We start from the raw sequence: 26,544 nt of genomic DNA on the forward strand, positions 1-26,544 counted from the left end.
AACTTCCTACTTATGTTGCTAATACTTCCTCTCAATAATTAGAATAACAAGTTTTCCCTACCTCACTCCTGAAAATTCTGGGAAAATGATATACATTAATTAGATGATGAAAAACATATACTGAAACAAAATCAATGCTTAATTCTCTAAAAAGAATGTGAATAACACACTGAGCTCCAGGGAAGCCATGAAAACCGGTTCCAGGTTCATGACATTGTTCATTGTCATAAGCTTTCTCTTTAGAACAAACGTCTGACTATTGATGGTTTGGTGCTGACTAGACGTGAGAAAAATCCTGTAAAAATCAAGGCTTTACTTTACTAATTCTAGTTTTTCTGGTTGACTTCTCTTTTCAAAAGTTATTTTACTCAGACACTTACTGGTTTATTTACCCATCCAGTCAAGTATTAACTTGCTGTGATGTTCCTTAGGGCTTCATCCTCTGCCTTCTCTTCCTACTGTATGCCTTCTTCCTAAAGTGCCCTCCACCCTCCAGCATCTCCCTAACATTCGTGAACCCAGGACAAGAGAACAAATGGAGGTACCCCTTCTCTGAGGCCAGCCCCTCCCAAACAGCTGCCCCTTGGCCACCCTTGGGCCTACGACCACACACCCCACTAGTGCAATATGAAGGACAGACCATGGAGGAAGCCTACACAGCCCTTGGCGACAGATGCGAGGTCTTTGGAGAGAGAACTGCAAGGTATGAGGTTCCTGGAGCATGTCTAGAATAGGGCCTAGTGGATTTCTCACCACCTGGGGGCAAGGGGCACAGCCAGAGGGGGGTGAAGGAGAGGGGTCTCTAATATATGAGGTACATGGCAGGGGCTCCAGTTCCTCAGATCACATTTTAAAGAGAATATGTTATCCTTGAAAAGCAGACAACAATAAATACCCTGCCTTAAATAAACTCCATGTCTTAAATCTTCTCCATCTCCAAAAGCTGTCCTCACAATAACCTGTGTGGAAAGAGTATGTCAAGAGAGGAATCTGACACTCTGATTCACCACGTCAGATCTGAGATCTGTGTACTATCTATGGAGCAAGCTCTATACTTGAATAAACAAGAGATTCCAGAAACGGAGTCTTTATTTCCTACAAAGAAGCTCTGGAGGGGCTTCTTCTCTACCCGTATTTCTTGCACTGAGCTATGCACAATTTTAGACCTCATCCCCAAAATGCAGCAACGCCTAGAGCAACTGCTTTTACACTCCTCTTTGACCTCAGTGGAGTACAGAAAAGGGCTCAAGCCAGGCGTTCAGATGTTGCTGGAACAGAGAATGAGGTGGCAGGTTGAGAAATGATCATTCCTTGCTGCAGAAAGGAGCACTGTAAGAAAAATGACGATGCTCTACATACACCACTAGAACTGGAAAGAGTATATGTGGGGATGGGGGAGGCGCTGCTGCATAAGTGAGCACTTTTCTTCTGTGGATTCATTTATTCTTTTACTCAACAAATATTTCTTAAGAACCTACTATACGCTACACACTGTTTGGCGATTAGGAAATCAGTGGTAAACAGAAGAGTCAAGGTCCCTACTCTCACCAAGCCTACAGTCTTATAGATTAGATTAAAATTAGCCAAAACATTGTATTAATGTAAACTATAAACTGTGAAAAATGCTCTGGAAAAAATGCAAGTTATTCTACACAAGCATATAGCAAGTGGACTTGATCATATCTGGAGCATCAGAAAAGGCTCTCCTGAGGAAATGTCATTTCAGCTGATCTGAAAAGAACGAGTTGGAAGTGAAGAGCTTCGTAGACAGAAGGAAAAGAAAAATCAATGGCTCCAAGACAGGAAGGGAGAGCACCATGTGTGGGAATCTGAAGGATGGCCAGTGTGTCAAGAGTGCAGAAAGTAAGGGGGAGAAGGACAGACTAGGTCATGCAGGGCCTTGGAGGCCAGTGAACAGATTTTGGTCTTTATTCTAAGCACAATGGAAAGACATTGATAGGTCTGTACTAGGGAAAACCTACAGTTGGATTTGCTTTTTTGTTTTTTTTGGCCGTGCTGCACGGCATGGGGGATCTTAGGTCCCCCACCAGGGATTGAACCCACACCCTCAGCATTCAAGGAGCAGAGTCTAAACCAATGGACCGCCAGAGAAGTCCAGATTTGCATTTTTAATCTCTTTGCGGTACTGAGTATTGACTAGAGCACAAGGTGGCAAGAACGGTGAAAAAAGACTCTCAGTTGGGAGGTTATTGCAGAACCCAGGAAAGATGGCACCTGGCCCAGGATGGATGGTGGTAGAGATACAAAGAAGCTGGCGATGAACAGTTTTGGGGGGGTAAAATCAACCTAGGATATCAAAAATAAATAAGAGGGAGAGTGACTCTCGGTTTCTGGCTGACACAACAAGATGTGGGTGGTATCATTTGTTAAGATAGGAGCACTGATGAACAATCAAGTTTGGTTGGGTGAAGAAGAATTCAGTTTTGCATCTGAAGGTCTAAAGGACAGAGCAGAAAATTTTCATTTTCATGATTGATATCATGAAAAGAAAGGTCCAATCAAGAACTCATAAATCAAACTCAGGGTGAGAGGGGAGAATCCTGACTTCTTTTATTTGCTTACTTCTATTAACTTAAACTAAGAATAAAAACTGATAGCTCTGTGTGTGTCCACTTTAACTCAGTTTTTAAGTAAAAAATTTTTTAAACCTCATAAATGTAATGAAGTTACAGGGCTTTAAAGTTGGAAAAGACCATACACATTGTATATAGTTGAAAAACGTGCTCCCTCAAAGCTTGTAATCTGCCATAAAGTTACTCAGTGAGTGAATGATAATGTTAGAAAGCAGCCAGAAGTCTAGTGACAACCAGAGCAATGCTCTTGCCCTGACAGGGACAGTGCGGCTCCTAGCCCGGCTGATAGCCCACATCACCTCGTGGTTGGGGGTTCAGAGTGGGGGGATGGATCTTACACACACCTGCTGGGCGCCCATCCCTGAGATTCTCTTCCAGTCAATCTAGAGTGGCCTAAAGGGTCTGTACTTTTAAATGCCTTCCAGGTGATTTAATGATTGGCCAGATTCGGGAGCCAGTGCATTTAGATATACCATACCAGCTCTCCTTAGAGCATTTTATAAGATTTTTCAATTGATATCTAAAACACAAATTGTTGGGGGGCGCCTTCAAGACGGCAGAGGAGTAAGACATGGACATCACCTTCCTCCCCACAAACACATCAAAACTACATCTACATGTGGAACAACTCTTACAGAACAACTACGCTGGCAGAAGACCTCACACTTCCCAAAAGGCAAGAGACTCCCCAGGTACCTGGGTAGGGCAAAAGATAAAAGGAAAAACAGAGACAAAAGAATAGGGACGGGACCTGCACCTCTGGGAGGGAGCTGTCAAGGACGAAAGGTTTCCACACACTAGGAAGCCCCTTCGCGGGCAGAGACTGCGGGTGGCGGGGGGCGAAGGGGTGGGTAGCTTCGGGGCCACAGAGGAGAGCGCAGCAACAGGGGTGCGGAGGGCAAAGTGGAGAGATGCCCGCACAGAGGATCGGTGCCAACCAGCACTCACCAGCCCGAGAGGCTTGTCTGCTCACCCGCCGGGGCAGGCGGGGGCTGGGAGCTGAGGCTCGGGCTTCGGTCGGAGCGCAGGGAGAGGACTGGGGTTGCCTGCGTGAACACAGCCTGAAGGGGGCTAGTGCGCCACAGCTAGCCAGGAGGGAGTCTGGGAAAATGTCTGGAGCTGCCTAAGAGGCAAGAGACCATTGTTTCGGGGTGCGTAAGGAGACGGGATTCAGAGCATGGCCTAAACGAGCTCCAGAGATGGGCACGAGCCGTGGCTATCAGCGCGGACCCCAGAGATGGGCATGAGATGCTAAGGCTGCTGCTGCCGCCACCAAGAAGCCTGTGTGCGAGCACAGGTCACTATCCACACCTCCCCTCCCAGGAGCCTGTGCAGCCCGCCACTGCCAGGGTCCCGTGATCCAGGGACAACTTCCCCGGGAGAACACACGGCGCGCCTCAGGCTGGTGCAACGTCACGCCGGCCTCTGCCGCCGCAGGCCCACCCTGCATCCGTACCCCTCCCTCCCCCCAGCCTGAGTGAGCCAGAGCCCCCGAATCAGCTGCTCCTTTAACCCTGTTCTGTCTGAGTGAAGAAAAGACGCCCTCAGGTGACCTACACGGAGAGGTGGGGACAAATCCAAAGCTGAACCCCAGGAGCTGTGCAAACAAAGAAAAAAAAAGTGGGGTTTATCCCAGGGATGCAAGGATTCTCCTATATATGCAAATCAATCAATGTGCTAAACCACATTAACAAATTGAAGGAGAAAAACCATATGATCATCTCAATAGATGCAGAAAAAGCTTTTGACAAAATTCAACACCCATTTATGATAAAAACCCTCCAAAAAGTAGGCACAGAGGGATCTTACCTCAACATAATAAAGGCGATATATGACAAACCCACAGCCAACATCGTTCTCAATGGTGAAAAACTGAAACCATTTCCACTAAGATCAGGAACAGGACAAGGTTGTCCACTTTCACCACTATCATTCAACATAGTTTTCCAAGTTTTAGCCACAGCGATCAGAGAAGAAAAAGCAATAAAAGGAATCCAAATCAGAAAAGATGAAGTAAAACTGTCACTGTTTGCAGGTGACATACTATACATAGAGAATCCTAAAGATGCCACCAGAAAACTACTAGAGCTAACCAGTGAATTTGGTCAAGTAGCAGGACAGAAAATTAATGCACAGAAATCTCTTGCATTCCTATACACTAATGATGAAAAATCTGAAAGAGAAAATAAGGAAACACTCCCATTTACCACTGCAACAAAAAGAATAAAATACCTAGGAATAAACCTACCTAAGGAGACAAAAGACCTGTATGCGGAAAACTATAAGACATTGATGAAAGAAATTAAAGATGATACAAACAGATGGAGGCATACACCATGTTCTTGGATTAGAAGTATCAACATTGTGAAAATGACTATACTACCCAAAGCAATCTACAGATACAATGCAATCCCTATCAAACTACCAATGGCATTTTTCACAGAACTAGAACAAAAAATTTCACAATTTGTATAGAAACACAAAAGACCCTGAACAGCCAAAGCAATCTTGAGAAAGAAAAAAGGAGCTGGAGGAATCAGGCTCCCTGACTTCAGACTATACTACAAAGCTACAGTAATCAAGACAGTAAGGTACTGGCACAACAACAGAAATATAGATCAATGGAACAGGATAGAAAGCCCAGAGATAAACCCACACACATATGGCCACCTTATCATTGATAAAGGAGGCAAGAATATACAATGGAGAAAAGATAGCCTCTTCAATAAGTGATGCTGGGGAAACTGGACAGCTACATTTAAAATAAGGAAATTAGAACACTCCCTAACACCACACACAAAAATAAACTCAAAATGGATTAAAGACATAAATGTAAAGCCAGACACTACAAAACTCTTAGAGGAAAACATAGGCAGAATACTCTATGACATAAATCACAGCAAGATCCTTTTTGACCCAGCTCCTAGAGAAATGGAAATAAAAACAAAAATAAACAAATGGGACCTAAAGAAACTTCAAAGCTTTTGCACAGCAAAGGAAACCATAAACAAGATTAAAAGACAACCCTCAGAATGGGAGAAAATATTTGCAAACGAATCAATGGACAAAGGATTAATCTCCAAAATATACAAGGAGCTCACGCAGCTCAATATCAACAAAACAAACAACCCAATCCAAAAATGGGCAGAAGACCTAAATAGAGATTTCTCCAAAGAAGATACGCAGATTGCCAACAAGCACATGAAAGGATGCTCAACATCACTCATCATTAGAGAAATGCAAATCAAAAGTACAATGAGGTATCACCTCACACCAGTCAGAATGGCCATCATCAAAAAATCTACAAACAATAAATGCTGGAGAGGGTGTGGAGAGAAGGGAACCCTCTTGCACTGTTGGTAGGAATGTAAATTGATACAGCCACTATGGAGAACAGTATTGAGGTACCAAAAACACTAAAAATAGAACTACCATATGGTCCAGCAATCCCACTACTGGGCATATACCCTGAGAAAACCATAATTCAAAAAAGAGTCATGTACCACAATGTTCATTGCAACTCTATTTACAATAGCCAGGACATGGAAGGAACCTAAGTGTCCATCGACAGATGAATGGGTAAAGAAGAAAGATGTGGCACATATATACAGTGGAATATTACTCAGCCAGAAAAAGAAACAAAATTGAGTTTTTTTGTAGAGAGGTGGATGGACCTAGAGTCTGTCATACAGAGTGAAGTAAATCAGAAAGAGAAAAACAAATACCGTATGCTAACACATATATATGGAATGTAAAAAAAAAAAAAAAAAAAAGGTCATGAAGAACCTAGGGGTTAGGACGGGAATAAAGACACAGAGCTCCTAGAGAATGGACTTGAGGACATGGGGAGGGGGAAGGGTAAGCTGGAATGAAGTGAGAGAGTGGCATGTACATTTATACACTACCAAATGCAAAACCGATAGCTAGTGGGATACAGCCACTTAGCACAGGGAGATAAGCTTGGTGCTTTGTGCCCACCTAGAGGGGTGGGAGAGAGTCACAAGAGGGAGGAAATATGGGGATATATGTATATGTATAGCTGATTCACCTTGTTATATAGCAGAAACTAACACACCATTGTAAAGCAATTATGCTCCAATAAAGATGTTTTAAAAGAAAAAAAAATCGTTTTTTTTTCCAAAATAAATGCTTCCAGTTTATAAGGCAACTAAAAATGTTCATTATGAAAAGTATTCATCTTTGGCGTGAACTCCAAGATTTTAAATTCATTTTGACGTAGATGTGAATGATAAGAGGTTTTTCCATTTCTGTGGAAAATAACTTATTTCCAGTATAAAAGTGATCCAATATAAATACTTCTCTTTTATAAAATAAAAATCCCTTGGCTGCACTAAGATTCTTCTAGAAATTTAAAATAGTTCTGTACTCCTAAGACTGTCTAATTTCGGTATTTCACTGTAAGTGTTTTGGGGTTTTTTTTTGAAGAAAGATACAGCAGGTTCAAATCAGTTCCAATTTATTCTTTGTGGATTATAAACCACTCAACAGTATTTCAGAAGGGATGTTTTTAGACAAGAATGAATATTTTTGCATAAACAACCTTAAGACCAGATTTTATAAACAATACAAACGATAGTAAACTCGGAAAACTGGGCAAAATTAGATACTACCAGTATAACATAAAGTGACCCCTAAAGTATTGATCATCAATCTAGACTTCAGTGAAAGGAGTCACAGAAGTCAAAGTTAAGTGAATCAATTATGTAGGACACAGAGGAAAGCACGAAAAGGGCTCGGGGACTGTAGGTAGGGAACCAGCACATCTGGCTTTAGTAGAGAAATGAATACGGTGAGCTATTTTCGTCTGACTGACCATTATGCCATAGAAACACGCAAATGCTTTCCTGGTTTCTTTCTTTTCAGATTCCATAGTACCTTTGTTTCTCTCTGTTCCTCCTCTCTCTCTCTTTCTCTCTTGATGGCCATTAACTATACTGACAGTTTGACAGGCTGAAATAAGGAAATAAAACACTTAAACATTGTTTCCTGATGTATGTATTCATGTCTCCTGCCAAACACAGATATTGAGGAGATACTTCACTCCTCCTGTCAGCTCACTAAATTACACCCTAAGCTCTCGGGTCTCTCAATCTCAGTGAAGCTCCATTCCTTCCAGAAGAATATGCAAGGGCTTCCGTCTTTTTGCCAAAATCCTTCCTTTATCATTTTTAATACTGAATTTTCTGAAGCTATGGGTTGGATTTCTGTATGCGAGCTGATTATTCCCCTACTTTTTAAAAGCTGTCAGAATTCAGCTTTATTTTTTGGAGTGCCTTCACCTGAGCAATGGCAAATGAATACTGAACCTGCTTAAAGCTTCTCTCTTTGTCAGAACCAAGGAAGAGTTGTGACTTTTTAAAACTAGATACTAATTAACCTAACATTGAGTCTCTTGCCAGGTCCAGCGATAGAAAAAAGCTTGATCGTATTCGTGACATCCCCATATGTTCCAGACCACAAATAATAGATGCTTCCTCCATTATTATTTGCATGTGGCAAGCAACTAAAGTCAGCCTTCTGCACAGCAAACTTTGAAAGGCTTACAAATAATTAACTTCTTCCAGAGGTAACTGCCGTGGACTAAATTTTGAGAGAATAGTAGGTGAGAGGGAGGAATTAAAGGAGAGATAATGACTTTCAGTTGGTTATTTACCTGCTTCTAACCACCATTAACATGAAGAAGAAATTTCAAAGTGAAATATTCAAGAATTTAAAACGAAAAGGATAATGAAATTAAACCTCTAAGACTTTTTCTTTGCTTCATTCGCTTAACTGCGTTTATTTAGTGCCTACTCTGCAGTGCACAAGGGCATGTTCTCTGAAAGATGCCGAGGACAGTCCCACATCTCCTGCCTGGTTCCTAAGGAACCTGCTGCAGTCTAGAAGAGATGCCACAGTTGTAAGTAACTAGAACACAGGGGGAAGGTACTTCCAAGTGGAGCCACAGATAAAATGCGATTGAAATTCAAAGGACGAAGGAATATCACTGACGGACACAGTAGGTGGCATATAATGTGTTCCCAATAAATATCTGTTGAATGGGTGAGTGAATCATCTTGTGATAATAAGTAGTGAATGAATCTGAATCTTCTGAGGTTGGTTTTCTGAATTTCTGATTCATGTAATTCCCTAACTTATTGAAGATCACCAATAAGACAGCTCTTTTTGTAAAACTGGCGGACACCCCAATGATCATAGATACTGTATTTAATTAGCACAATTGCCAAAATATAGCCGTGACCAAATGACCATTTTTGTAGACCTAAGGGTTTCCGTTTACTTATAAAGAGCCTCTTTTGCAACCTGACAATCATTAGGGATTACAGGATTAATCACAGAAGTGACGCACAGGAAAACTCTCTCTGCAGTGTTTCTTTCTCCTCTTTGCTTCATATTTTCCCCAAGGGATAATACTTTCTAAAAATATCTTTGCACCATCTTCCAAGAATTGTAATCCAGTTATTGCTAATATAAATTATCAATAGAAGTGAAAGGTTACTACGGTAAAGATTAGAAAAATGCAAGGATAAGTCATTCAGCAAATCCATTTGAGGACTAGCTCCACCAGATAAGATTACATTCTTTTACAATAAACTACTTAGTATCCAAATCATTTTGCTTTATCAAATGTTATCTGAAATATTAGCTACTGTTCATCAAGCATTTATTTATAGGCACAACACGTCGTATTACATAAATGTTTCTTCACTAAAGTCCCACAATTATCTTATAAAAGAGGAATTTTTATCCCTACATCACAGATAAAGAAATTGAGGCACGGAAAGATTATCTTGGAAGTTGAGAAACCCAAGTCCACTGTGGTCTGGAACCCCCAAACATTTCTATTTCAACTATTTCATGCTCCACGCCCATTATATAATGCATTATATTATGCATGAGGCCAGGGCTGGGTGAAGCTGTGACAACTGGGTCTTGCAGGGATTTCATGGGTAAGTTAGGATATAAACAATAGGACACTTTTCACTAATTTCTCCTACATGCCTCTTGGTCTTGTTTACTCCCACTGTTTTCTCAAATGTCTTGGTGACATATTAATATATTACCTTTTAAAATGTTAAAAAGAGCACCTTTGGGAAAAAATGCTCTTCTTGTTCTTCCTTAGCCATATATTTGGGGTCAGATATGAATAATTCTGACCCCCAAAACGGCACTCTTTCTATTATAATATACTGCCTCCCAATAATTTTTTCTGGTTTTAAGAGTCAAAAGAAACTCCGCTTTTGCCATGCTCCCAAACCCTTTTCTAAATTTAATTAATATATTTGATCAAGGGATAAAAAGAAGGCTAAGATTTTTGTCCTCAGTCTCAAAGACACCAAAATGATTCTATGCATATCCTACCCTTGACCAAAAAAAGACATTTGAATAGCACTGAAACAAAAAGACTATCTCTTTTTACCACATTTACATCTTTCCTCAATTCTACTTTAAAAATAGAATCTTCACTCATAATAACATTAGATCTTTACCTTACAATATGGAGAATGAAGGTAGTGGAATGACAAATGGAGAGGACTAGTGGAATTGTATAGAGACAAGAAAAAGAAAGAAGAGAAGAAAAGAATAGAAGAGAAGGAGGAAGGAAGGGAAATGCTGAAAAAATAAGAAGGGATAGAGACAGAATCCTTTTGTCCACGCCCTTTGGTGAAGTTAGAGGTTTGCTTTAAGACAAAATTGCCTCTTTCAGTAGTCAATGATATTTTATTTCTATGTAACTTCCTTCTCAAATAGGTTAATTACAGAGGCAATTAGTCTAGCACACACATGATGTCACTATTCCCTTATATAAACAGAACTGGCACACATGTTTCAGGCAGAGAAAAATATCTGTAAAGACTGAATTTCAAAATGTAATAGAATTCTGTGCTGCTATTTTGCCCAATTTGGGTTAAATTTCACTGTTGTCATCATCCTTATTTATTGAACAGCCTTTATGTTTTATTCTTATCATGGAAGTTCTCTACGTAGCTAGGAAGGTCTGCTCAAATCATAATGAAAAAATCCAAAATGAAGAGGTATCGTGACATAAGGTAACTGAACAGGAATGAGTAAGGCCTTATTAGCAAGGCAAATAGATAGGAAAAAGGGAGCTGGAACTGAAAAAGCTAGTTCTATATTAGTTTAAACAAATGTTCTGACCCATGCAGTCTCCTAGGTTTTCTGTGTGAACACTTTACTTTACATATTCAGAATTTGGAAATTAGTGACTACTGTCGTTCTGAGAAACAAAGGGTTCATAGCATAAGAGGTTTTTAAAGCGAGCTTTTCTAAAAGCTGACTATACGTAGCACTGGGTAGCACGATCCAGTCTTGGGGACACACGTGGAATTCACAGGAAAAGTTGTTAAATCACTAATAATGGCATCCATTTTAGACTGAAACTCCTAACTACTGATTATTGCTTGTATATTTATCAAAACCAAAATGATAAAGTGCTCTTCAAAAGAATAAATTGCCATATCTAGTACTAAATACATATTCATAGAGGGCACTCTGTCCTTCTTGATGGTGGCTACCCAGGATGACAAAACTGCAAGACACTGATGACACACTAACATCTACGGTTCATCAGCTCCCTGTTTACTGCGGTAACAGTGAAAGCAAGGTCTTAGGGGCAGATCCTCATATGAATCAATACATTCCCTTCTCTTCTATGGCCATAAACGATTAGACTCGTTTTGACCGGCTGTCTCACATAAGACGTGCCACTGGTAACAACAGTGTCTGAGAGAGAGATAGGGACCGTTATTAGTACAAGGAAAAACACTCAAATTTTATTTCCTACTACGTGATGGTCCCACTGCATTCTTTTCATGCACAAACCACTGCATATTGCTTACAAATCAACCTAGTAGAGCCATGGGGTCACTCGGCCTGGGTTTGAAAACTGGCGCCACCTCTTACTAGCTGTTGAGTCACAGCAAGTGACTCACTTTCTCTGGCTCTCAATTCCCTCAGCTGAAAAATGGGTATAGTACCTACTTCACGAGGCGCTTAGGAAGCTTAAATTAGATACTACATGCAAAGGCCAAGAACAAAACCCGGCAAAAGAAAGTCCTCAGCAAATGATAGTTATTGTAAGAATTCTGTAACTTACAAAAAGCGATGGGGCTTTTTCTGATTTTATGTGTGTGTATGTATTTAAATCAGGAGGTCTTGCATTTAAATTTAAGCTCCTGTAAGAAAAAGCAGAATTTTAAATGGTGGTTAAAATTCTACAGGATAAATGAAGTTAGGTTTATAAAGCCTTCTATCAGCAACAGAATCCTTCCATAGTCTAGTCTGGTACAGCAGTCTCTCTGGGATTTCAATCTGGGCTTACCTGAGTATATATATGGCAGCAGCAAGGTAGAAACAGGCTTTCTTCCTCTACAATGAATCCAGAGCTACTGCTGATGACACAGGGGTGGGCAGAGAATGTAGTGATCTCCCTTCCAGAAGGTGAACAGTGGCACTGAGAACTTCTTAAAGAACTTCTTTTGTAAAAGATCACTGGCTTTACTGCTTCTATTTGACCTTTTTGCCCTATTTCCCCAGGGAGTTTGCTAGTGGGTGGGTAGGTGTAAGTCAGCTTTGCAGCTAAGCCAGTTAGGCAAATAAGTAGTTTTGACTATAGTGGCTACAAATATAGAGATATACTCATATGTATATTATTTCCCATGCATGTACCAGGATACCTCCAGAAAGTATGATAATTAAAAGTATATTACAGGGGCTTCCCTGGTGCTGCAGTGGTTGAGAGTCCACATGCCGATGCAGGGGACACGGGTTCGTGCCCCGGTCTGGGAAGATCCCACATGCCACGGAGCGGCTGGGCCCATGAGCCATGGCTGCTGAGCCTGCGTGTCCAGAGCTCCGCAATGGGAGAGGCCACAACAGTGAGAGGCCCGCGTACCACAAAAAAAAAAAAAGTATATTACAGAGATTATAAAGGAACACATCAGGATGTTTCCTTCTCGGTAACAATCAAATAAATAATATTTGTTATTACAAGTCACACACACCCACACACACACACAGTGGTTTCAAGTCTCATAATCTTTTCACTTGGGGATTGCCTGATGAGAGTTAGTCCTTTTGAGCAGGACAGGAACCTCTAGGTTTTAAAATTACTGATCTTGTATTTTCAGCCACTGTAACAGCTGATTTGGACTGACTTCACGGGTAACCAGATCAATTGTGTAGACATTAATACTTACGAGGGCGTGAGGAAAGGGAATCAACTGAAACACTTAGCCTATGAAATGGACTATAAAATCACTGTCAGAATAGACACTATAAACACAATAGAATTCTTCACAGGCCAGTTCTTCTTTACACAAATTAGGGCATAGAACAATTCAAATCAGCCTTGATGCTAGGACTGTGTGATCAGGTAAAGAGTTAATACCAGGAGTAGCAGAAAATTGCCATGAATCTGGCTGGTCAGTTATATGAGTGTTACGCTTTCCTTCTAACTCAGCATTTTAGATGACTTTGGTATTTAGCAATTACTTGGATCTAATATGACCAATTATTCAGAGATTGTTTTCAAATTCTTTAGGATCTCAGAAAGAAAATCACAGTAAGTCATCAAGGTGAAAAATGAAGGCTGTTAGTATAACAGCATATACATATAATAAAATGTCCTGATCCACCAGCAGAACCAGGAGATTTGCAAAACTCCATTCCTCACAGAAATGCAAAAAATTGTAAGTAAATATTATTATTTATATTACACACTGAAAATAATATATCATATAAATATTGTTACAAAAGTATATACATACAATTACAGAGCTGCTATTCTATTCTTACCTTTATGTTTACTTAATATTATTTAAATAATGAAAATGTACCTGTGAAATGGTATCTAACTATATTTTTCTGAATTGGTTCTACTAATTCTTTTCTCCTGTTTGTTTTTTACCCTTTTCTCTATCACTTGTTTTCCTGACTTTACTGAGCAAAAATTAGTAAAAATTTAGGTTCATTTTTTTTGCTAGATACAGTTTCACTTTCCCCTCTCACTCCTTCTTCTTTCTGCCAACACCCCTGGAAGACAGCCAGAAACCACGATGCAGAGGTGCCAGGGTGTCCTGATCTTGTGCAGTTTGAGTGCCTCCGTGTGTATCTAGGCAAGGCTTACTTACCTAAGTCACCACTTATAATATTGAGTAGAAAGTGCAGGTTGGAAGAGTCAGCATTTATAAGTCAGCTGGTTACATGATACAAAAATATATAGCCAACTTCAGAATTTATAGCAATAACATTTATGTATCGTGTTACTCCTAGGACAATCCAATTTATAAAGTGCCTATTGTGTATACATAAGGAACAATCATAAATCATTTACATTAAACAGTGTCAACTAGCAAAACACAACTTTCCCCCTAAATTCTGCACACTGAGATTAATGAGGTTTTTGGAAGGAAGCACACTAAAAAAAAAAAAAAAAAAAAACTCTGATTCATCCTAGGCGGATAACATATCCATATAAAGGAGCAGGTGTCTGTAGTATGATTTAGAACACCTATGGAACATCTCTGGAAAATATTAACCTTCCCTGAAGTAGAGAGCCGTCCATGAAGTGAGCTGAAAATGTGGCAAGAACCCAAGTCTGTCACCATCCTCAAGATTTCTTTTATTTCCTTCTCAGTAAAGAATGGAATTAAAACAAACAGAGAACACTGTAGGCCCTAACTGACCGGTTGTGTGACGTGTTTTCATCTACAGGCACTTTGAGAAAACCTGAGAAAGGGTATGTAGATTACCTGCTTTGTCTCTTTGACTCTTAGTTAACTAGGAGAAAAATCCCTATCAGTGACAAAAGCTATCAAGAGTCCTAAAGTGAAACTCAAGTATGTATGGTGGATTTTCTCCCTTTGTTTACTCCCTAGCTCATCCCCTTCAGACACACAGTCTTCAGAAATCTATGCTTTAGAGTCTTGGATTAAACCTATTCCTTCTCCCTACAAAGCCTCTAAAATAAATAATATGGAATGTTTTGACTGTTCACATCTGTAAAAGCATTTAATCTTATCTGAAACTTCACACCTACACAGCTGAACTGGACATCATGTAAGAAAAATACAGTTTGAATTTCTCTTAACAGTATTTTGATTCTCTATCTTCTGTCTTTAGAAAGGATTACTGGAGTTATACTTTCCTCCTGTCTTAACTCACAGCCCTAAAAATAACCATTGGTTTGTTTCAGCCAAAATGGAAGAATAACAACATTTTTCTTATATGTAAAAATGTTTGCTCATCAAAAAACTCACTTCTCCAAACTCTATTAATGACTAATATTACTATGGAGAGAAGCAACCCCCTATCTTGGTTAAAATTAAAACTGAATCTGAAAAACAGAGACAAATATATAGCAAGAAAATCTATAAACTAGTTTTCAATGAATGAACTACCTGCTGTTTCCTGTTCACAGACAATTGACACTGTGTAAAGATAGGTTGTAATCTAGAAAGCAAAACAAAACAAAAACCATACACAGAGAGAGTGATAACAGATCTACAGACTTCTCAATTGAAATAAGAACTGATGGTCAACTGAGGTTTTCAGGAGGTTTTTAAAAACAACATGCTCATCTGGAAAGCCAGATACACTATGGCCTCTGTAGAAATATTTTGAAAACTGGACCCCCCTGCAAAACAGCTGTATTTCACTGGCATTAATTAGTAGGGGAAAATATAATGTACTTCCTCACAACTGAGAGTATTAAACTTAACAAGGAGCAGTGACAATTCACTGCAGTCATAAATAGAAGATTCTGGTTGAAAACTTATCCATTCACGAAGAAGAGTGTTAAAACTTCAAAGGGTTTTGCTTCTGTGAAGAGATGAGACGGTTAAGTTTTCTTCACTTAACATGTTTATTCTCTTAAAATTATCTGGTGATCACGGAATTCTTTTCTATTTTTGAGTGGTATTTTGATTCACTTAAGAAGAAAAACTCTTAGTGCTTAGGGGAGCAATTTAAAATCCCAGGCTAACCTCTTTTTCTTGTCAATAAACTGAGAAATCTGTGTAAAAATAAAGCATAATTATGACTGCCATCTGGGCGGTTGCTGCTTTAGTCTCCACATTCTTACAAACTTGTTTTCTTCCCAATATTAATGAAAAATACACAATCACTATGTAGGCATTTTCAAAGTATTGGTATTTCCTATGATCGACCTACCTATATTTTCTACCAATTCTCTCTAGGTATTTCAACTAAAATAATTTTTAAGAAAATAACTGATACCTCACCAAGACATTCCAAAAAATATTGCTAAAAAGAAAAAAATCAGCAAATCATAAGGTATTTTGGGTCATTATCAAAAAAGTATATATCCTTTACAAATTACTTTCATAGACCTGATTAATACTTTTCAAAGGAACTGACTAAATTGAAGGGATTTGGGATATATATAAACACAGGCTCCCATAGCAATAAATTGTTGAACCAACATTGAAAAGGTTCTTTTTTTCCCTAATGGAAGTCTTCTAACATTGGCAGTATAAAGTTCTTACCTTGAATAAAAGATTTTTCCTCTTTCCCTTACACAAAATAATAGTTAAAGAAATAGCTTCAGGCTGAACTACTACATTTCCACTTTAGCTAATAAGAAAATATAACTTCTTTTTCTTTCTTAATTTGATAACATCATTTAAACAACTAGTTAAGGATTGAGTATAAACAAAATGAGAATATTCTGTCTCTTTTTTCAGGAAACAATGCCAGTAACAACTAATTTTCTTACATGGCTGTGGATATCAATGCTGGGTTTTTTTCGGGGTTTTTTTTGTTTGTTTGTTTTGGTTCCAGAACGCATTGATTCAATGTCACTTTCAGAGCTTCTTAACCTAAAATCCATGGATTGCTATGAAATCTATAGGTTTCTGTAATTATGTATAAAATGTCATGTGTATATACCCATTGTAATTTTTCCTGCAGCCAATCTTCTTCTTTGCTACCTCGCATCCGTGAACCCTCTTTCTGTTAACAGTACCCCATTTTCCTCTGGGATACAATCCTAATGCTTAGTCCATGGAAAATGATGAAGCTCACTCCTGCTCCAAGAGAGACACACAGCATTATCCTGTGATCTAATCAAAGCAAATTAATACAAACAGACTTTGATAGGGCTTCTGGGAAAGAGAGTCTCTCTTTTTCCTGTTTGATCTGAAGCTTGACAGGATATTATAGCTGAAGCAATGCCACTGCCACTGTCTTGCTCCCAAATGAAGCCAGAGACCGAAGCTGCATTAGTGGAAGCCGAGAGATGGAGAAAAAAATGAGTCTTGTTTACATTATTTTAATCCAGAAGTTAGTTCTGTGCCAAGACTCTATATTTTAATAAATAACACATGTACTTGCGCGCACATTCATACCATCTTACTCCACAAATTTGCATAGCTGACTTCTTCAGCTTAACTGCTCACTGGCTTTCTCTGACCTTTCCTACCTACTATAAATTCCCCTCTCTGTATTCTTTACTTCTCTGTCCATCCTATCTGTCTGTCATTAATCTCATTACGCATAGTCAAAATGATGTACCATATGCTATTTCTTATTTTGGTACCCAGGAAGTTGGTCAGTTTTCCAGTCCTTTTCAGTCAAAGTTTACACAGTGTAGGATTATTTTCCAGGAGAGAGACAGGGAGAGAAAAAAAGAGACAGAGAGAGAAGGAGACAGAGACAGACAGACAGAGAGAGATAGAGAGAGGGAGGGAGGGGAATAGATTTTAAAAACTGAAGATTCAAACAGAGAGCCATGTAGTAAGTTTCCTCAACGGTGGAACTAATTGAAATTTTGATTACACACATACAAGAAAATATATTTTAGTTAAGCAAATAACTGTAGCATAGATTAGGAGGAAAGGATTTTCATGCGTTTTGATCTCCATTCCAACCAGACTTAGCTGACATAATTATGGGGCCCCTAAAAGTAACTTCTGGGGTTTAGAAGCACCTGCCACTTCCTTTGAACTGGCCCTATAAATGCCAAGAGTGAGTGTTTTAGATTAAATGAATAGATTAATAAACATCTTTGGAATATCCATTATTAAGGTTGATTTATGTTCTCTTGCCAGCAGTAATTCAAGAAAATGCCATGCTATTCAAAAAATATTGCACGTCATTCTCACCACTTTGCCAAAGTTGACACCATGTAAGTATGACAATGACAATATCTATATTCTTTTGCGGTACTAACTGTACACAAAAGCTGATAGATATTAAACCACTCTAAGTTTGCAGGGGCATCAGCACAGGAACCACTCTTATTTATAACTCTGATAAATGACCTTTCATTTGTAAATTTATAGTGTATCTATAATTTCTTTAGGGAACCAAGAGTTTCATTCAAAAAACTGCCACAACATTTGTCTGTGCAAAGATGATGGATATGGTTCATGAAATTAAATGCTTTTAAAAATTAAAATCATATTGCCAAGAAAAAGGATATGTTCTTTCCTGGTTTGCTCACATTTTTAAATGATCACAACTGCACTCTCAGCAGTTATAATGCTTAATCTAGATAGCGTATTAATATAAATATGTCCAAATATATTGTTATTATGGTTGTGTAGTATCAGTATGAACTACTGGACATCAAGTTCACTTAAATTTATTTTTTTTCTAATTCTATTCCTCTGTAATAACCTATAAAATATATAAAGTAACATTAGAATATAATATTTCTTATTTATGTTTACTGCAATTACTGTATTTAATTTTTCAGGACTACTCCCAGCAAACTGCATGGTTTATTGTAACCATAGGCTATTAGACACTACAATTTAAATAAAATTACTTAAATAAAATACATATTTGCCAAAAATTAACATTAACAAAATAAGTCTTATTTTATCCCAATATAGACTTTGCTCAATTGGAGAAATCAAAGAAGGAGAAGATGAAAGATAATCACTAAAGTAACCAATAAAAAGCAGAGTAGTCAATGTTCTAAGTGTGAAGAAGAAATGTACATTGTTACTATGTGTGATGTATTCTGGTGGCTTTCCTACTCCTTCATCTGCCATCATTTACTGCCTAGGTAACACAAAAATCTCAGTGCTTTGGCTTTTTCTAGAGTAGTTTTACTTTTTTAATCTATCCTATTATTACGGAATCTGCAAAAGAGTGAACCTGACTTTAATTATTTGATTTGGTTATATGAACAACAATCTCCAAATTGCAACTTTCTTTAGCATTAGCTCCTCCAGCCCAAAATTGTTCCAAATGCTTGCAAAATTTCTACGCAAAATATTTCTTACATATTGAGTGTTCTATATTCTGCTTAAAACAAAGATAATATTAAAAATAAAATACAATAAGCAGTTTACATACCCCAGTGGACCGCTAGCTCCTTGCAGGCAGGAACATATTTATCATCATCTTTGGGTCACCGATGGCCAGCACAGCACCTGAGATATAATGCACACTCATAAATGTGTTTGAATGAATTAAATAAGACAGTGCTGTCTGGCATCCACTTGCAAGGTAAGAATTCAATAAAGTAACCATTCTATCTACCAACGCTCTTCCTCTATATATTATTAAAGTAGCAGTGCATATTCTTATACATTTGAATGACAACTTAATCCTGAAAACTCAATTCTCAAAAATAACTGTTTCTAAATGCCTATTACATTACATATTCTTACTGTCTTTGGTTCTGGTGGAGGCTATACAGTGCAGTGTTTGAGATCATGTACTTTGGAATCAGGCTGATACATGTTCAAATCCTGGTTCCACCACCGGCTATTTACAGTTTTGGATAAGCCACTAATCTCTCTAAATATCGAATTGCCTTCAAAATAAAGATAATTTTAGTAACTTTCTAATAATGTTCAAAGGATCCAAGGAAACAGTGCTTTAGCACACTGCCTGATACACAGTATGCCCTCAATAAATGATAACCACTATTTGTATTCCTTCCTCTTTCCCTCCCTCCCCTTCTGAAGAGCTAACCTTACTCTGGCCTTTGCCTTTGGCTACCGGGAGGTAATCTCTAGGACCTCAAAACGTCATGGCTGACAGGAATGTCTCTGTTTGCCTGAGGGCTTTGGCCACAAGATAGTCTAACAATGTGATTTTATGATAGGGGCCTTGAGTCATGCAATATCAATTCTGCCTCCAAAACTACCTGGAGACTAAAGGTATCAGCCCAACACTGACGTCCAGGAGGGGCTAGAGACTAACGGTCAGCCACGCGAGTGGTATGTGATCAAGTCCCAGTAAAAACTCTGGCCACCAAAGGCTCGATGAACTTCTCTAGTTGGCAATGCTCTGTGCATACCGTCACGTGTCAGTACTGGGAAAATACCATGTTCTGACTCCATAGGGCAGGGTGATGGAAGCTCTGTGGTTGGGTCTTCTAGCCTCAGACCCAACCTTATATAACTGCTTTCCCTGGCTGATTTCAATCAGGATCTTTTCCCTGTAATAAACTGTAACCATGAATATGACAGCTTTCACTGAGTTCTCTGAGTACTTCTAGCAAATTTTCAAACCTGAGGGCAGTTTTGGAAATCCCTCAAACACACATTTGGTGTCAAAAGTGAGGGTGGGGCTTCCCTGGTGGCGCAGTGGTTGGGAGTCCGCCTGCCGATGCAGGGGACACAGGTTCGTGCCCTGGTCCAGGAAGATCCCACATGCCGCACAGTGGCCGGGCCTGTGAGCCGTGGCTGCTGAGCCTGCGTGTCCAGAGCCTGCGCTCCGCAACGGGAGAGGCCACAACAGTGAGAGGCCCGCGTACCGCAAAAAAAAAAAAAAAAAAGTGAGAGTGGTCTTGTGTGGAGGACTGGCTCCCTCAAACTCTGTAGCTGACTAACAACTGTACAGTTGGTTAAACTCTCACACCTTCCTTCTTTAAATCTGGAAAGCCCCAAAGCTTTGAAAGACATCTCACCTTATCACTCAAGTGAATGTAACAAAACTCTCACTTAACAGTGAAAATCACTTTGAATTGATGGTGTTTATGTATATACTATATGTTGTTTTATGTTCCCGTGTACAAACAATAAAATCCTCCTCCAGTAATAGATTCAGAAATGTTTTGCTTTGGTTATACGAACAGCAGGACTGTTTAGAAGTACATGAGTCACATACAAGTAAAATTTTTAAAGATTAGTAACAGTAGATCTGTCAAGTTCAGATATGAGAAAGTTAACTTAAGAGGTACATTGGTTTTCAAACAAAATAGTAATTAAATCATATGCTTCTTCTGCATCTCCTAAAGGAAGTATGCAAGAGGCTGTTTGTAACCTTGTTTAAAAAAAAAAAGCAAACTTTTTTTTTTTTACAACTATCAGTTTGGTAAGCAGAATTTTAAGATGGTCCACACATTCCCCCCAACTTGTGAACAGGCTCCTCAGCATAATCTCCAGAGTTGTGAATATGATGGGTTTTACCCCCATGAATAGATTATATTATTTAACACACTTGACTTTAAAACAGGAAGATTATCTGCATGGGTCTAACCTCATCACATAAACCTTTTAAATCTTGGTCTAGAGGTCAAAGACTGAGGATGATGGAGATCTGAAGCATTAGAAGGATCTGACACACCACTGCGGACTTTAGGATAGAGGTGGTGGCGTGGCAAGGAGTACACACAGCCTCTAGGAGCTATGGGCGACCCCTAGCAGATAGCCCCAAGGAAACGGGACCTCAGTCCTATACACAAAAAGCTGAATTCTACCAATAAGAATAAGTCTGGAAGCAGATTTTTCCCCAGGAGTGTACAGGCAAGAACCCAGCCTGGCCAATCTTGATTCCAGCCTTGTGACACCTTGAGCAGAGAACCTAGTCAAACCATGCTGGGCTCCTGACCTGTGAGCTAATAAATGGGACTTGTATTAAGACACTACGTTTTTGATAACTTGATATATACTTGCAGAAAGCTAATAACACACAGGAACTGAGGATTCTGGATGTATTTTACTGACCTCTCTTCAGCCTTTCACTCTGAAAACAATATCAGTTATGGGCCAGGTTTCACTAACCATAGAGACCCCCAGTTACCAGTTACCGTTGCCAATACTGAAAAGTCATGGACCCACTCTGAACAAGAAACAGAAAAAACAGTACTACGCCATATGCTAAAGACCGAATGTCCTCCCAAAATTCATATGGTGAAACCTAATACCCAATGTGATGATATTAGGAAGTGGGGTCTTTGGGAGGTGCTTAGTTCATGAGAGTAGAGCCCTCGTGAATGGGATTAGTCATCTTATCAAAGAGACCCCAGAGAGCTCCCCATCCCCTTCCACCAAGTAAGGTTACAGCGAAAAGACAGCCATCTAGGAAGCAGGCTCTCACCAGACGCCGAATGTGCTGGCGCCTTGAGCATGGGCTTCCCAGCCTCCATAAGTATGAGAAATAAATTTCTGTTGTGTTAAGCCACCCAGTTTATGGTATTTTTGTTAGAGCACCCATATGGACTAAGACAAAAATGTAATTGTTGTCTCTTCAGTAGATCATTTGGAAAACTCGACTCTCTGCCTCCTATATGGAAGGTGTTGAGAAGGTAATGCTTAAATATGCTGTGAATTATCTCCAAAGTTTCTGGGGCCATTTTAAGGGTAGAAGTAGGCAGTGACTGTGCCTGCTTGAGGCATATGTGGGAAACTACCATATGTTCAGTGCAGAAGACACAGAATCTCTAAGTACCTGAAGTGAGATTGGGGGTCACTTAAAAAGCATCTCTCCTAAGAGTCTTGGTAGAACATGCTACTACAATTGCTCCCTGTCTCATTCCCTTTTTACTCATTTACTACAATGCTGCCATGTTTATTTTTATAAAACACAAATTTTATCATTTTATCATGACCAGTTTCAATGGCCTTCAAGATAAAGTCATTAGTTCACTAATACATTCAATACTTAAGTGCCAAGTTCTATACTAGGTGATAGGGACACACTGATAAGTAAAACAGATAAGGTCCTGCTCTCCTCTGAGATTTGCCCTTTCAAAAATATCCTTCCCATCCCCATCTTGTTCAACTAGAAAATTATGATTAATCTTGTGTGTGTGTGTGTGTGTGTGTGTGTGTGTGTTTTCCTTTTTTTATTTTGATCTTCAATCCCTAACTTGGGCTTCACTCCTCTGGGAAGCCCTCTTTGACCGTCTTAAGCATAATGAGGCACTCCTTCTCTGTGCTCCCATAAAATACTGTACCTAATCATATAAGAAAATTGATCACCTTGTATTAAAATTGGATGCATGGATTGCATGTCTGCAACCTCCATAAGCAGAATATGGGAGAAAACTCCGGAAGCATGTGCACCCCAAATTCCTAGTCAATAAGAGATTATGAATGGGTAGGTCCTCTTGGGAGAAGCTGACACTAGACCTAATCCCTCCTGTGGGGCAGAATCTACAGGATACATACACGATGGAGGGAGAGTATTCTAAATTGACAGTAGAAACCAGGCTGGGCAGTAAGGACTAACCTGTGCTACCCCACACATCTTAGGTATACTGGGATGATAATTCCTCCTTCCCCTTGCACCCTCTATCTCAATCATGAGTTCCTGGACGTTCGGTCCAGAGTAGACCCTCCAGAATGCAAGGTGGGAGATCAGCTACTAGTTAGAACATAGGGGCTACTGATCAGCTTACGTAGTGAGACAACAATCTTGAATGACAGAATTTGAGAGTGAAGAGCGATTGCAAGATTTCCAAAATATTCCCGGTGAAAATGCAAAAGCAAAATGTGAATCCTAAACAGATAGAGCCAGTATGGGAACTCGCATGTATCTAGGGAGGGAGGGGGGAGAAGTCTAGGGAAAGAAGAGAGGCAGAGCTCAGAGGCGGGGGCCAGGCTCTCTCCCTATCTTGGTATTTAACCAATAAGGAGGTGGGGCAGGAGAATATCAGGTGGATAAAAGGGACCTAAGAGCTGACAGTCCTCTTTCATGGACATTACTTGTTGGGCAGGGCATGGGAGAGGTCACAGGCCCCTCAGGGAATCCCTGTTGTAAGTCTTACACCCATCTAAACTGGTGAGGGAGAAATGAAAAAAAACTGGTGAAGGAAGGTGCCCAGATAGATTGAGTTAAAACTGTTTACTATACCTCACAGGTTGTGTGCATGTGCAAGGAACCTCAAAATGTCTGTACTCTGTTCCATCCTCCCCAGTTCCAACACAAACACACACACACACACACACACACACACACACACACACACACACACACACACACACACACACACACACACACACACACACGTACAACACAGAGGAAGACTGGGAAAGCCCTGGGCTGGGGAAAGGAAGAGGGACCTCAAATTCAAGGCAATGGTATTCAAGGCAATGGTAGGCCAGCAGCAGCCGCTCAGGCTCACATCCAGGTGGGGCTAATTACATCAGCAAGGACAGAGGGGCCCACAGGTAGAGACCCTGGCCGAGGGAAGATGCCAGGAAGGATACAGAGGGCAACCCCAGGGCCAGCATGCACACATGTGACACTCCACACCACCATGCCAGCCGCAATGGTACACAAACTCCCCATAGTTGGTTTCTTTAGTGGGGACAGGGGCAGGGGAGGGCACAAAATGTAAGCAGTCATCCCTCTTAGGGTCAAGTAAGTGCAGGGTTGCCACCTGAGAGGGATACTTCCTTACATTTTACACCCAAGGTGCCCCTCTCACCCAACCCTACCCTGGACAGGGAAATAGAGAAACTAACAAACAAAAAGAGGTGATTTGACAGTAAAGATACTGAGTTATTTTGTGCTCTTTGGAGTTTACTTTTTATTATCTTTCAATCTGCACAGTAGGGTAGGGACTCAGGAGCAAGAATACATTATGGAAACAGCTCCATTTTCTTTGTATATTAGAGTAGAAGTGGATAAGTTTCGACCCAATTAGATGTGTCCCCAAAATTATTACAATATCTTATCAGATTATTTTCCTATTTAAATTACTCAAATTGCTATAAAAATCTTTTTTTCTTTATACCTTTATACCTTCTCAAAGCAAATCAGATCCACTTCTTCCCATACTGTTGAAAGTTACATGTTACCTCACCCAACATACAAAAGAGACCAAGAACACGAATTTTTTAAGAGTCAGTAAGGAAGATGACCACTTGTACTCCCCCGCCAGCCTCAAGCATCTTTCCTAGCGTCCTCTTGTGAAGACTGCTCAAAAGACACATGATCTAAAATCTCAAATTGCTATAAATCTGAGATACTAGGGTAATTTGACGACTTTAAACCCTTAAGATATGTGTTGTGGTTCCTTTTACAAATTTCAAGAATTTTCACATGTTCCATTTAATAACTCCATAGAGAGCAGCACTGTTTTGCCAACTGCAGTTTGGATCTGTAGGCTTTACCTCCACACTCTACCTGCTGGCTGAGTGTCCTGGAACAAGTCACCTGATCTTTCAGTGTACTTTATTCATCACGTTAAAGGGCAGCCTACACAATTCCCAAAGTTCCACCCTGATCTAATATTTCTACCACAAATAGATGGTAACCTCTGATGGTATCTTATCAACCTTTCTAATTCTAATTAGAATTAGAATTTCTAATTTCTAAGGAATGCAATCACAAACAACATTAGCTGATTTGCTACCAGTTCTCCTACCAGTAGAACTGGTAGCATGAGGAACGAGAGACAGAAACGCTCAATGAGACTTGAGTGGTCAACAGTAATCATAATCAACACTGATATTCTGTAGTAGTTCCTATGAGCAGACACCATGCCAACTGCTTTACATGTAATATCTGGCTTAATTCTTACAACAGCTCTATGGGACAGGTACTTTTATTATACTCATTTTACAGATGAGAAAATTGGCACACGAGATTAGGAAATGTGCTCAAGGTCACAAAGCTAGAAAGTCTTTCATTACCTATGAAACTCCTTTTAGTTGCAACCAAAAGAACTCAACCAAAATACAGTGAAAAGTGCAAGACAGAAGAAACTCTAGAATCACTGTATATTAGAAATGTTTAACATAACCATTTCTGGAATGCAGAAAACGTATTGCTCAAAAAATTTATTTTCATGAGGTAGTAGTATCCAGATGCATGCCAAGTTGAAATCGCAAAGGACATAATCATTTCTTCATTCATTCTACAGGTGAGGAAAATCGGTTGACTAGGGAAATGGCAGGACTGTGCCTGAAATCCAGATCTCCTCTTTTTCAGTCCAGGGCTCTTTCGAGTGTGTACCTAAGCCTTTGGGAAAGGCAATAGGGGCTGACAGTGCTGGCTGTGATGCTCAGTGTGAATTCCTGCTTTCACCCGCCAGCAGTGCGATCTTATGTCTCAGTTTCCACATTTGTAAAATGTGAGTAATAATACCTACTGTATAGGGTTGTTGTGAGAATTTAAGTAATTAATACATAAAAAACACGCAGAGCCATCCCTGGTACCCAGTCAGTTACTTAAGTGTTGGTCTTTATTATTACTACAGTAGCACATTTGGGGGGAAAAAACATCCATGTGCCATCCAGCGGCACAAAGACTAGAGCGGAAGAGTCGTGTTAATACCATTTGAGATAGCCCACTCTTTCCATCTAAAAGATCTATTCCTTAACCCTCCCAAGCACACCATATAGACAACTGGGAGTGAATTTCTGTCAGGACTAGAGATACAGGAAATGCTAGAAGAAGTAATTTCCTAGCCAAGTTTTAGGGAGGACTCAGCTTCCAGACTTAGCTTTATCGTTCACAACTGGATTCTAGAAAGCCAGGTCATGTCTCCAAGTCTCAGTTTCCTTCTCAGAACTTTCCTATAGAGGGAAACCTCTGGAGGCTTCGCAAGGTCTCACTAAGAGCAGAGGCCAAAAAGGAGATTTCTGATCTTAATTTTAATCATTCTAACCTAGTGAACAATATATAACCTTTAATTACCAAATCTTTGTTTTCTTGTTTTGCATCAGACTTCCTGCCATTATTAACAGGC

At 39.6% G+C, this 26,544-nt stretch overlaps 1 protein-coding gene across 8 annotated transcripts in view; it reads right to left on the reverse strand.

Moving 5' to 3' along the window:
* The window catches only part of SOX5 (SRY-box transcription factor 5), a 989,998-nt gene that overhangs the window by 804,244 nt on the left and 159,210 nt on the right, over positions 1-26,544 (reverse strand). For 7 of the 8 annotated variants that reach the window (XM_060024445.2, XM_060024443.2, XM_060024441.2 and 4 more), the window contains one exon: positions 18,966-19,042. The exons of the other annotated variant lie outside the window; for it this stretch is intronic. The gene's annotated coding sequence lies outside the window, so the exon portion shown is untranslated. The remainder of the gene's footprint in view (positions 1-18,965; positions 19,043-26,544) is intronic. 8 annotated transcript variants of the gene reach the window in all.

This window comes from Delphinus delphis, chromosome 11 (assembly GCF_949987515.2).
Source record: "Delphinus delphis chromosome 11, mDelDel1.2, whole genome shotgun sequence".
In the NCBI taxonomy this organism is placed as follows: Eukaryota; Metazoa; Chordata; class Mammalia; order Artiodactyla; family Delphinidae; genus Delphinus; species Delphinus delphis.